At 43.9% G+C, this 13,500-nt stretch overlaps 1 long non-coding RNA gene across 1 annotated transcript; it reads left to right on the forward strand.

Moving 5' to 3' along the window:
* The first annotated feature begins 2,769 nt into the window (after nucleotides 1-2,769).
* LOC306809510 lies at nucleotides 2,770-12,807 on the forward strand. Its single transcript, XR_013776252.1, has 3 exons — nucleotides 2,770-2,899; nucleotides 8,371-8,532; nucleotides 12,723-12,807. It is a non-coding gene; the product is annotated as an uncharacterized lncRNA (long non-coding RNA).
* Nucleotides 12,808-13,500: the final 693 nt, after the last annotated feature.

Genomic DNA, 13,500 nt, shown 5'->3' on the forward strand with positions numbered 1-13,500 from the left:
GAAAAAAATTAGTTGCAGCAGCTAGAAACTGAAGACAGATGTATTGAAATGAGAAATAAGGCATGCAATTATAAGAAGAAAGATAATTAGCCAACAGAACACATGACCATGGAAAATGATATGTTCTCTCCCCATTTGTAGTGTCACATGAAGGCTGGATGGTTTTTTTGAACATTATGTGTGCCAAAATATGAATCCTACTGTGATCAAACACAAACTGCTGGGTGCAAAGCAGAACGATGAGTCCTGTGGTTTGCAGAAGGTTGGATGATACATCAGTAGCACCTATTGAACATCAGCTCCTGCTAAGCATATATGTTGTTAGATGTATGTAAGGAGATTCTCTCTGGTTTCCTCCTGAGCTAGGAGCATACAGCATTGTGCCCTGCTTGTGTGGTCCGGCTCTGTCCATAGGGAAATCAGGGTGCAGTTGTGCTCACCCATCCCTTCCCTTGACAAGGAGCTGGGCTGCAGCCCAAGCAAATGCCAGCACCCAGTGATGGTCAGGTTTAAACTAAAAATGTCCCCCACACACCCCATCTGCTCCTAATCAGGACATGCACACTCCATCCTTGTAGGCACCTCTGGGATAGGCTGTCATGCAGCTAGACCCTGGAACAAGGGTTTCAAGACTATCTTCTTCACAGTGACATCAAAACTGGTGACAAAAACAAAACAGAAAAGGAAGGTCCCACCTGGGTGTCATCACAGCCGGAGCAGGACAAAGGAGCCACTGAGGAGATGGTTAGCCATGGCTGTCATGTACAAAATGTAAGTTCTCCTTTGAGTATTCATAACATTATCTTGGTCCCTATGAACTAAAAGCAATTAGTACATGCAGCAGTTGTTAAAATATAATAGAAGTAATCCATATGGGATATGCTGCCTACTACCAGTGGTTCTGCTGCTTCTTAGCAAGCAGGAAGAAATAACTCATCGTTATAATATTTATACCCCATTTTACATTCTGTCTTAATGCAGGCTCCCAGAACCATAAAAAAATCCTCAGGCTCTCAAGACAAAACTCCATATCATTGCTCTAATTTGCCTTGTTGAGAAATATAATGATGTGTCAACACACTAAAAAAAAACTTAATGCCTGCATTTCAAAAAAGCGAACTACTTAATGTCACTATCCACAGGGTTTTATGAGTAGTTTGAAGAGACAACTTTGCATCTATGTTGGCAGCTGGTAGTTAAAGTTACATGCATGCTTAGTCTCAGGGGCACACTTTCATCCCACACTGTACTAGATTAATGCAGGTAATACAGACAAAGGGTATGATGGAAATAATCTACAGCACATACAGGCAGTTTGCAATGAAAGGAAGGTGTTTTCTCCTCCTTGCTCAGGAAAGAAACCAACACAACAAACGAGCTGATGTTAGTGTCACCCTGTGCAGGCTGTGCCTTGCCAGGGGACTGTGCTGTGGTGGCTGCAGTGTCACTTCTCACCAAGGAAGGATGTCACTTCCATAGGGAGGATGGGAAGCTGTCAGCCAGCTGGGAGTCTCTAGGGGAGCACAGCCCACTGCCCTTCAGCACACACACAGGGCTTCATCTCAGGCAGGGAAGAGGTACTGGCCACTTCTTCTATGTTGCAGGTAAAAACAGCTGAAAGTAGGTCACCAAGTAAATGAAAATTATGCATGGTAAGGCTCGAGTAGCAGCTACTGTACAGGCTGCCCACAGTCTCAGCTGGGTCAGGCTCAAGGCAGTGAGAGCACTATGGAAGCAAAAGCACCTTCTTGGTGGGAAAACAGGAATAGTAACCACTATGTCTAAATCTTTATAGATCCTTGAACATTCAGGGTATGGTATTCTCCCAGTGGGGCATGCAGAAAGTTTGATATGTTGATATCCATCAATTTGTAGTGAAACCAAGTGATCCCACATGTAGAAATCTCTTGCTGGATCTGAAATTACCAGCCTGAGTCTCCACAGGAGACGGAAGCCACTCTAGTGAGGTCTTGCAAGTCTCACAAGTTTCTGTGCTCTGCATTACATGTGCCTCCCAACAACTGACAACATGGTCACTGATGTCAAGATGGGATGTGCCACTGACCTTACACACTGCCTGTGAGTGCAGCCTCTACTGGAATGGACATTTCCTCACTGGAACTGGGCAGCCAGGAGAGCCAGCCCTGTCCTGGGGGGCATCAGCCACAGCATGGCCAGCTGGGCAAGGGAGGGGATTGTCCTGCTCTGCTCTGAGCTGGGGCAGCCTCACCTCCAGTGCTGGGGGCACCTTTGGGTGACATGGTATAAGATATAAAACTATTAGAGTCCAAAGGAGGGCTATTAGGATGCTGAAGAGCCTTGAGGGGAAGCTGCATGAAGAGATGTTGAGGTCACTTTGTCTTATCAGCCTGAAGGAGACTGAGGAGAGACCTCCATCCAGTCTGCAACTTCCTCATGAGGGGAAGAGGAGGGGCAGGTACAGATCTCTTCACTTTCATGACCAGTGACAGGATCTGAGAGAATGGCCTAAGACTGTGTCAGGGGAGGTGTAGATTAGACATCAGGAAAAGGTTCTTCACCCATCATTGGGTAGTAGGGCACTGGAACAGGCTCCCCAGGGAAGTGGTGACAGCACCAAGCCCAACAGAGTTCAAGGAACATTTGGACAGCATTTTCAGGCACATGGTGTGAGATGGTGGTCCTGTGCAGGGCCAGAAGTTGGGCTTGGGATACTGATGGGTCCTGTCCAGCTCAGCATGTTCTATGATTCTGTGATTCTGCAAACTCAGAAATGGATGTTTCACACTTCTGTTCCAGTGGTCCTGCAGTTCATGGGGGCTGACAGCCACCAATCCCCCACAACAGGCTTTCTTCCAGAATGCCACCAGATGAGCCACAGCTGGAATTCTGCCTGCTCTGTCACTTCAGACTTGTACAGGTAAAAGCACAGCTGATCTGCAGGTCTACAGACTTACTCCTAGCCAACACTTTCCAACTGATCTTCTGAGAGGTAGGTATTATTTGGAGGATGTATTACTCATTCTGCAGCAGGATAAAAAGGAGCTTTTCTTACAAAGACCTCCTCACTAACTCAGATAGTTCCCAGATACAGTTAGCTAAAATTTCCTGGTTCCAATATATGCTGAAATTGTCATGACTGATGGATTATAGTTGTCTTCTAATCTACTCTGGATTTTATTAGTGAAGGGCTTTTTTGAAGAATTCAACCATTCCACTATTCTGGAGAAATTAACATGACAGAGATAAGTCCATGCTCAGCAGCCCTTCTGTTCTTAATCAGTAAAAGCAAAGCTCTCCTGGAATAATTCCATTTCCTTGAAATGTCTTTTGTCAATATTATTCTCCTGCCTTTCTATCCTGTTATCAATCAAATGGGTCTCCTGCCCTTGATGAGTGCTGTGTCCTTGGCTCAGGTGATGAGGCTCAGTGCCTTTCCTGTGACTCTCCCACCAAAGTGGATTCAAAAGTCAAACAGGCAGCCCCTCTGCTGGCTGTGCTTTGTGACACCTCTCATTTAATGATTTGACTCTCACACAAAGTCAGCCATGCCATGTACTTGCATAAGCTCAAGGAAGTTTGACTAGAGTCAAAGCTGTTGTCCAGTGCATGATCCATGGCTGTGCAAATTTCCTATAACATGCTATTGCCCTTCCTTGTGGGAACTAGCTATTTCTGCTGCTAGGGTTTTTTGTGGGTTTTTTTTTCCCCAATCTAATGGCTAAGACTGCTTTTTGCCCTGGTGATAAACACACTGCAAATAGGAAATAGAAGCATTTGCCCTCTTGAGTCTGGAAAGAGAGGTCATATCAACTTGACAGGTTCTAACAAATAGCCTCAGAAAAGGTGCCAGGTGGAAATTAGTTTCCATTTCTACTGACCAGGGTGAATTTCAAAGTGCTAAGCTCTTCATGGCAGCCTCCATACACTTACCTGTAGTTTGAGCCATTCAGTCCCCTCTGAGTATTGATTTTTTTTTCACCCTGAAATATTTCTGCTCTGTCATGTTATCCAGCAGCTGCTCCATACAAAGACTTATTTTTCTTACTTACAAACACTGAATTTCATAATAAGTGGCAGAGATATTATCAGAAATATAAATCAGAAGGAAGAACTTTGTATAATTGCAAATGTCTCCCTTGAGATTTTTCCCTATTTTCAGATTTCTCTTTCCTCCTTGCTCTTTCTAAGACAAGAGTTTCACATCTGGGCCTAAGCAAGTTTGTGGGCTGTGCTAGTACAATAAAGAATATTTTTTTTCTCCTCAAACTATAGCAGGCAGGAAAGAAAACACTGTCAAGACCCCCCAAGGAGGTTTAAGTAGCACTGTGGGTAATTTTGCCTGAAGAAATGTATTGAAAAGCAAAGTCAATGCCATTTATTTGTTCATTGCTCATTTGAATAACATCAGCATAAACCTCCCTCTTACATGAGCCTTTTTCTCCCTTCTGAGAGGCTGGGGAGGTCTGGGAAAGGCAGGAGGGAGCACTGTGCTGCTTTACACTGTGCAGCATTCAGGCACACCACGGGACCCTTCCCTCTCAGCACTGCATGCAGCAAAAAATATCACTATAATTATCATAGAGTGAAAAAGAGAGAGCTGCCTTAGCCAACCCTTGAAAACATGCACCCCCACAATGGGCTTGTGGGAATCTCACAGCACAAACAGTTCAAACAGTGCTTGTCAGTCCTGGTGAGAGTGAGCAACTGGAGTCGTCCCCTGAAGAGATTGCTGGGACTGTGTGCAGCAGGAGAGCATTTTCTAGGCACAGAGCTGGGCTGCCACTGCATGCCTGGTGCTTATGTCCACCAAAAGCTTTACAGGTTTACATAAGAAGCAAATGGAATTATTTTGCCTGTCTCTGAAGCCAGCATGTTCAGCTATGTCCCTGAAGTTTCACACCCATCTTTTCCATCAAATCCCATGGCACACAGCACATTTCTTTGTTCCTAGAAAGATTGTTACCATGTGGGGGGCAAAACCTAATACATCTGCACTCATTCTTCACTGCTGCTAGCAGCAGCAATCATCTCCCACTGTTGCCTTTTCAATTCTTCTCATCCTAGTTGCAAAAGGAATCCAATCCTCCAAGACAGCAAAAATGTCCCTAAAGAGTTTGAGTGCTTCCATTACTCATCCAACTGATCTAGAAAGATATTTTTTATATTTATTAAATAGAAAAAGCCACTTAGTGTCATTCAGCTGTGATGATTCTCTTTGCTACTTGTTCAAATTACATGTTCAAACAAGAACTTTCTCCCATATAGCCAAATTCTTATCATTTCACCTTGTAAGGAAGTTATTATCCTTTGTAACAATGGCTGGCCTGCTGCCTTACATTTTGCTCAATTATGAGAAAAAAAGCAAGCTTCAGTACACCTCAGAGGTGCAAAAGGTGACTACACTGCTGAAGGAGGAAAAGGCATGACATAGACTTTTGCTCAGGGTGGTCACTTTACTGCAGCATGCATTTAACTCTGGAAATTATGGGCATGTTCTGGGCAAAATTTTAGGGATGAATAATCTGCCTAAGATTCTTTTCAGCAAAGAGGCTGCTTTTGTTTTGTATAAATCATCATAATCCTCATCCTTCAGCATAATAATTGTGAGATCAATAATGCCACAGAAGCCAGCAATGGGGAATGTTCATGCTCTTAAATGCTCTTAAGGTACATCTACAGCAGTGCTGCAGCTCAGATCAAGAAGGCACACTGCAGCCACACACTTCTTCTGCACATCATAAAGTGTGTCTCAGGGGATACAAACTGGGTCCTTTCAAATAAAGGTTAGCTAGAGGGCCGTGCCTGTCCCTCCTCACCATTGTCAGCACCAAAAGGACCAACACTGAAAGCAGCACTGGTGTCCATAAATGTCCTTAGCCTGCAGAAAAGAGGAAGGAATTTGGACCACAATTGTATTTCTGCCCCACAGTTACTGGGATCAATGTACTCCAGTAACCATAGGGGGGGATAGAACTATCCTTTGGCATGGCTGCTGTAGAGAAAGGTCTCTAAAGCTACTAACCTGTCCAAACTGCTGTGCCTCTATCAGGAGAGACAAATCCCCCTTCTTTCTCTGTCCTTGGATTGCAGGAATAGACTGGTCCAATACAGACATCTAGAACAGACATCAGATAATTTCTGTCTTTCATGGCCAGGCACATGCAAAGACCAGAGGACCACTTGACTTTAAGAGTCAGACATACCTATGGAAAACACATGTTTCTCTGGAAAAGGCACAGGGACAACCTCAGCCATGGAACTGGTGCAGCTGGAGGTGCTCAGGGCCCATGAGAGCCTGGGGCTCCCTGCATCACAGGATGGATAATGCCTGTGACTCAGGTGATGTCTAGCATGGGGTAGGAGGGGTACCCTGACTGCAGGCCAGCAGTAACCACATGCACAGGAGGCTTCTGGCAGGAACAGGCTTCAAGACAATCCAGAGAAGTTCTGATGAGTGGAAAGGGCAGATTGATTCAGCAGTCTTGAAAAGTGTGTGTTTCCTGGTGAATGTAAGCTAGCACTGAAGCTGTGAGCTGGGCTCTGTCTGCCTCAAGTCATTAAATGAAATAGGTTTGGTTTTTAAAAGCAGCTGTGTAGTGCAGCAAAAACCTTGGGCTGCTGGGCAGGATGGCTCTTTGTGTTACTTTAAGCCTCTCAGTCAGACAGAGGTACATCCTGGGAAAGCTCCCTCATTGTTCTGTATTCCTTAAGATGACATGTTTAAATAGCAGAAAATGAAGTGGGCTTCATTTAAAGAAAGCTGTGAGCATCTGCCAAAAATCCTCCCAGCAATGCAGCACCACTCAGAAATGCAAAATTTACCCCTGAATGCAATTTTTTCCACTTTCCAATTTCCCTTTCAGATGGGTCACTGCTGGTCTGTGCTCACCTGTCCCTTGGCAGATGCACCCACAAGGTGTCTCAGGCTTCCCTCCTGAATGAAGGGTCATGCTGTGACAGTCTGGGGCAGCTGGAGGGGCTGCCACCAGCCAGGCTGCCTGCACAGGGACAGGGCAGAGCATCTCTGCTGCCATGGAGAGCTGTGACACAGCTGAATGTATCAGACAGCCACTTATTTTTCACCTGGTGCAAAAGGCTGTCACAGACTCGTCTCAAGGTCATTGGTGTCCCACTCCACTTGATGCTTCTCATCAGAGGAGAGAGCTGAGGAATTCTGCTGTGATTAATAACCTTATCTATCCCCTTGAGCTTATTTTTTCCCTCCATTTTTAATTTTATGTTCTGCTTACCAGCTGCTCTTGCTCATTAAAAAAACAAACCCTCTCTAGTTCTCATTAGCACCATATGTCTGCTGGTTATTTGAGAAATGAACGCAAAATATATTTAAAGGATTAAACCATGATAGGAAAAAAGATTGAAAGGCAGAAACAAAGGAGATGCCATGAGACTCTCTCTTCTTGCTGCTACTCTTGCTATCCCCAGCTAAACCCAACACAACATCCCATCACAATCCTCCCTCCCTTCTCCACCAGTGCCTCCACAGCCACAGTGAAATTACAGCCATGTCTCTGGCTCTCATTTAATCCCCAGCAGAGGTTTTATTTCTCCTCACTCCTTCTTCAGGGAAGTTACCAGTGGCCCAAAACTGGTTTTCAAACGGGAGCCAATAACTAGTGCTCATTTTGAGACAGTTGTTTCTTAAACACTTGCAAAATTTCTCAGGGCTGCTCTGAAGCATTTGGAAACCTGTGCAGCATAAAACACAGGTGGCTGCTGTTCTCTGCTTTCCCCTGACAGCCCTCAGCATGTGCTGTCTGAAGCACCCTTCTTCTGAAGCCTCTCTATCATTCCACAACTAAACATATTTATTTAATTTAAACTGTGAACACAGATAATCACTTTTCTTTGAGACATAATAAGGCAAAAAGTCTAACCTATATCTCTCTCTCCAAGAGCTTCTGTCACGCAACAAATCCTGTTCCAGTATTTATAAATTCAGCCTGCATCCTGATACCCTGATATCCTGATACCCTGGTAAGGAAGAATATAAGCAGCTGAGAATTTGGCTTGTCTTAACGCCTCTGCACTTCTTCTGAGAGTGTGACATCTCCTCTGATGTGCATTACCTCCAGCAACACACGATCCCTTGGCAAAATGAACGTGTCCAGATTTCTTAGACAATCTATTACCATCAGAGCCAGAAGCAGCAGAGCTGCTGAGTGGCAGCACTGGCATTGAAATTCATTGTTTAATGCAGACCTGCAAATGGCTGCGCCGACAGGCGTGAAAATCTATATGTTTACGTATAGATTCATAGAAAAATTTTCACATGCCAAACTATATATTTCCTCTAGCAATTTAATCTGTAATATGAACAGCATTACCAATGAGGATCCTTTGGGTTTTTTGCTTATTGTTTTTCCATAGGAAAAAAAATAGCAAGCGATTAATAGCCTGAGAAGAGACTTCCTGCCCAGGGGACACAGGGAACAGTAATGGCTCTAACTGGATCTTCTGCAACAGAAAACCTTGTTTAGAGTAATAACAAAAACTTGCAGTTTCTCCTAAGAGGCTGAGCCTATGCTGAAGGTGGGTTATTTTCATTTTTCCCTAAAGCACACCTGGAAAAAACTGAAGCATATGAATCACTAAAGATAATGCATTAAAATGTTGAAAAGGAAAGAAAAAATCCAATTCTTCTGATCACTCAGTCAGTGTGCCACTCAGAGGACTCGTTACAATCCATTACAGGAAATTTATGTAGTAGATGGATGGTAATAGTTTAGGGGACTGGACAAAAGCAGTATGGTAGAAATAGCTCGCAGTGGGTGCTGCATGATTAATACGATGCTCATACTGGCCACGGGGGAAATTGTAATATCTGGGTTTAATGGTTTAGAGCATCAAATCTTCCTAAGGTTCACATAAAAAATATTTAATAGCTGGCTTGATTGATGTGAGGGAAAACTCCAAGTGCAATTTAATTATATTCAAACTATTTCAGACCGTGTATTTAATTTCTTAGATGTATGATTTTTCCTTTATTCCTTCTATTTTATTCCTACTACTCTCAACAAGGTTTCAGTAACCCTGCTTCAGCCCAGGAGTGGAGACCTGGCTTCTGCAGCTGACAGTGGGTGCCAGACCCATGCAAATACACAGCTGCCCCCAGGCTCCTCTTGGCACTGCACCAGGGCCAGGTTTGCTGGAGTGGGTCCAGGGGGCAAGAAGCACCCAGGACTGTGCTGCACATCCAGTCACCCACTCCTGCTCCTGAATTCCTACTGATCCTGGGACTCTCTGCATCCTGGGGAGTCAAACTCACCTGAAGGTCAGGCTCACCAGTCTGTAAGCCAGCATCACCCATGGCTCCAATAGAGCTCTGAGGGTGCTAGCTGTGAATTCCATCTTGGGCAGAAGGGCCATGTATACTTTACCTTATTACTCCTCTTGATAAAAGGATTGCTGCTTGCAAGAGAGAAAGCAACACTATGTGGTGATGATTGATAGTTTTTTTAAATAAGTGTATATGGGGATTGAATTTTAGAGATTGCAATTTGATCTGTTTTGGGAAAACTGCTAGTTTGAAGAATGTGTTGAATAATTGCAGTATCAAGAACAGAAGTAGTTGACTTATGTCTCTCACTTAGTACCAAGTGGTCTGTCTGCACTCTCTGTTGCTCTCAAAGTGCATCTTTTGGTTCCTTCATTGGCAAACTGTGATGGGAAAGAGAGTATATTTTCAGTTTTTTGTTTCTCAAATCAGAATTTCAGGCCCAGATTCTCAAGGGTGTCTAAGAATTACTAACATTCTGGATCACAGGGGGCAAGGAGTGTGTGTTTTAGCATTTTATGACCAGTCTAAGTTTCTGAGCAGTTGTCAATTAAGTGTCATCTTCCCTTCCCTTCCCTTCCCTTCCCTTCCCTTCCCTTCCCTTCCCTTCCCTTCCCTTCCCTTCCCTTCCCTTCCCTTCCCTTCCCTTCCCTTCCCTTCCCTTCCCTTCCCTTCCCTTCCCTTCCCTTCCCTTCCCTTCCCTTCCCTTCCCTTCCCTTCCCTTCCCTTCCCTTCCCTTCCCTTCCCTTCCCTTCCCTTCCCTTCCCTTCCCTTCCCTTCCCTTCCCTTCCATTCCCTTCCCTTCCCTTCCCTTCCCTTCCCTTCCCTTCCCTTCCCTTCCCTTCCCTTCCCTTCCCTTCCCTTCCCTGCTTTTGACACAAGTCTCCCAGGAGAATAAAAACCTGTACTGTGGTGCATTTCCAGACACTCACGTCTTAGAGAAATTTTTCCTTTACCCATCTTTGAAAAATGAAGGGCACTTGGGATGAAAATGGCAATGAAAGGCACTGAGTGTACCAAGCCAGTATAAATCTGATATTAGAACAAAGATTAAATACCACTATTACCATGTGTCAACAGATTTAAAGGAGTTTGTAAATTAAGCTGGTGTAGCTGTAATTATGGAAGGAACCATTCTGCCTTTTTAAAATGCTTTTTCAAATTGACATGAACCCTATCAAAAAGAATATTATTGAATACAAATAATGCAATTTGCTGTGCTCAGAGGAGATTTGGGTTCTTTTTTAAAAAGCTGCTTCTCAGGAGGCAAGGGTGAGGACTTAGCATGGATTTCTGCTGAGATTGTTGCATGCATCCAGGCCAGACTGCAAGATGCTGTCATGATTCCATTTGTAGGACACTGATGGGAAGAGAGCATTAGCATGTGAAACCATTCCTTTGCAATGTAAACGAAGAGCAGAGTGCCTCTTGGTATCCATACTAATAGACCAGCATAACACTGGCAGTTCATTTTCTGAACTGGCTGGCCACCAAAAATGCTTCTATTCTTTTCTTTAAAAAACAAAAAAAAATAGCTTTTCTTGAGAGAAAGACCACCTCAAAAGGGTTTGTTCATTGTGATCCAGCAAATTTTACTATTTCTTTCTTATGCTAAAATAACTACATTTATCTTCTTACTGTGAAAATTAGGCAAGTACCAAATCAATGTCTGATTGCTCAGATGTGTGTTTTGCACTGCTAATTTAATCCTTTACCTGGATTTGGTATTGCAGGGGAACCTGTGGCATAAAGCTTGTTCTTCTAGGGTACAGGTTAATGCTGGGGTTACTCTGAGATTGCAAATGTAACGTCTCAGATTCTCCTGTGTCATTCCTGTAAATCCCTGATGACCTTCCTTGCAATGCACAGGCAAGGACATGCCTTGTCTTTATGCAGCAGAGATCTCAGCACAGTCTCTGGGTCAGGGACAGCAGGAGACTGATTTCAGCCTGCCTCTGATTATGCTGCCCTATTTTCTGCACCTCCCACTCAAACCACTCCTTGGTGTTTGTTGTAAAAGTCTTACTTGGCACATAATGGTTAATTTTAAAGGAAGATGACATCTCTGGCAGCAAAAAAAAAACTGGAAAACTGACCAGTTTATTTATTGATACCTTAGTGGTACTAATTTAATTTAATAGGTAGATTTTGCATTTCTGTAGCTCCCATAGGTGTCAAGCAGCAACAGGCAGTACACCCAAGCAGCCTCTTTGTATGTGCCTCTGCTTGATGCATGTGTCTGAACTGGGGACTTCCAACACAACACTTGATGACTGTAGCAAGATAAAATGAGATCCCACTCCTTTTGCTCACTGATCCAGAGAGATTAAGTCCTTTTGGAAACAGTGGGTTCCCTTACCTTACCAGAGGTGTCACAGCTGCTACAGGATATTCTTGTTCTCTTCCTGAAGCCTGGCAATTTATGTTAGCCAGAGTTTTCCATGGAAATACCTTGCTGATGTTGGGAGTCTCCCAGAGGTGGAGACCCTGCTCTTTCCCTATTTCCTGCTCTAATAGCTATTCATGTCAAGTTCATATCAGCACCTTATATTTTCCTACTCAAATTTTCCATCTTGAGAGTCCAGCTTCTGTAACTCATCATACCTTCCTCCTCCCTGAGCTTAACAAGCCATGCACTAACTGATATTTTCTTCCTATCAAAGTTTTCCAGGTCACAATCAATGATTCAGTTTTATTTCCAGCAGTCTGAACATCCCAAACCTTCAAAGCTCCCATATTTCAGCATTTCATCTATATATTACATAATTTTTTTCTGCCTTCTGTGTTTTCAGGAACCTTTCTGCATCCTTTATAAATCCCATGCTTTAGGCTGCAGCATGCCCTTCCCCAAAAGCACCTTCAGAGACTAAAAGAACAGCAGAAGATCCTGGCTCACATGACTGCCACCTTCATAGTGAAGACTTTCTTCCTAACATCTAATCTAAATCTACCCTCTTGCACTTTAAATCCATTGCTTGTTTTCCTCTCACTACATGCCCTTGTAAAAAGTTTATTTCCAGCTTCCTTGTAAGATTTTTTTATATTTGTGCAGTCGAGTTCTTTGAGCCAAATATTTAACTTAAGATGAGTGCAATTGTTTACTAAGATAAATTAAAGTTTCAGCTGGTAAAGGGCACATATTCCTGCATGCTATTACAATCCTGGATGAGATAATGTTTGGTAAAACACCAGCAGCTGAGGAGCAGAGCTGTGAAACACAGAGTATTACCAAATGTTTTGATTGCTCCACATCTTCATCTCTAAGGGAGAAAGGTGAAGCACAGAAAGAATACCCAGTGTACAGATAAGTGACAGTGCATTTTGCAGAGCTGGGCATAGAGCATAGTCTATAAAATACTTCCCTAGTGCTTATCAGGCCCCATCACATCCAATTTATGTATTTCCATGCAATTTGCATTCCTTCAAACCTTTTTTTTTCTTACAGGCCTATTTCACATCAGCATCCTGCAGAAGAGCTCTGTATTGATAGACAGCAATATCAATCTGCAGCACCTGATCAGTCACCTGCTGAACATACAAATAGTGTGCCAGTATATACTATAATACAAAATATTGAGGAGAAGTTGCTGCAGCACTTCCTTAGGTATTGTCCAGCTGGCGAGCCCAGCAGGATTGCTGCTTGCAGGGGTGTTGCACTTTGTGCATTGTCAGTGACTCGTGCTGTCAGCTAAAACAAAGCAAACCACTCCAAGACAGGTCAGAGATTTTGAAGAGCACTGTTTGCACACTGTGTTTGCACATCCTCTTTCATGACCCCCAGCCCCAGCTGGAAGCACAGCAGAGAGGAATCTCACCCTGGACTGGGAATTTTGATGTTTGCTGCTTTTCTTCTCTCGATTTCACAGCCAGCATTTGCACATTGGCAAGGCAGCTCACAGGTCACACTGTGCTCTGTAGTCAGAGTTGCTGCTGACAAATGAATCAGTTCATAGGGGGACAGCTGTTGCCATGGGGGATCCAGTGCTGCTCTCCTCAAAATGCCACTTCCTGGGGCTGAAAGCAGCAGTCTGGCAGAGCCAAGAGGTCACAGAGATGCTCCTGCAGGTCAGGCAGAATTTCAGGAGGTTTCTTGCCCTTCCCATCCTCCTCCTTCCCTGCAACAGCATGCAAAGGAGACTTCTGCCTTTGGAGACTTTCTGCTTCTGCTGTACCTTGGTGAGTTCAGATGAATCTTATGTCCTCAGCACTCCACACAGTGACTA

This window comes from Erithacus rubecula, assembly GCF_903797595.1.
Source record: "Erithacus rubecula genome assembly, chromosome: 1".
Classification (NCBI taxonomy): domain Eukaryota; kingdom Metazoa; phylum Chordata; class Aves; order Passeriformes; family Muscicapidae; genus Erithacus; species Erithacus rubecula.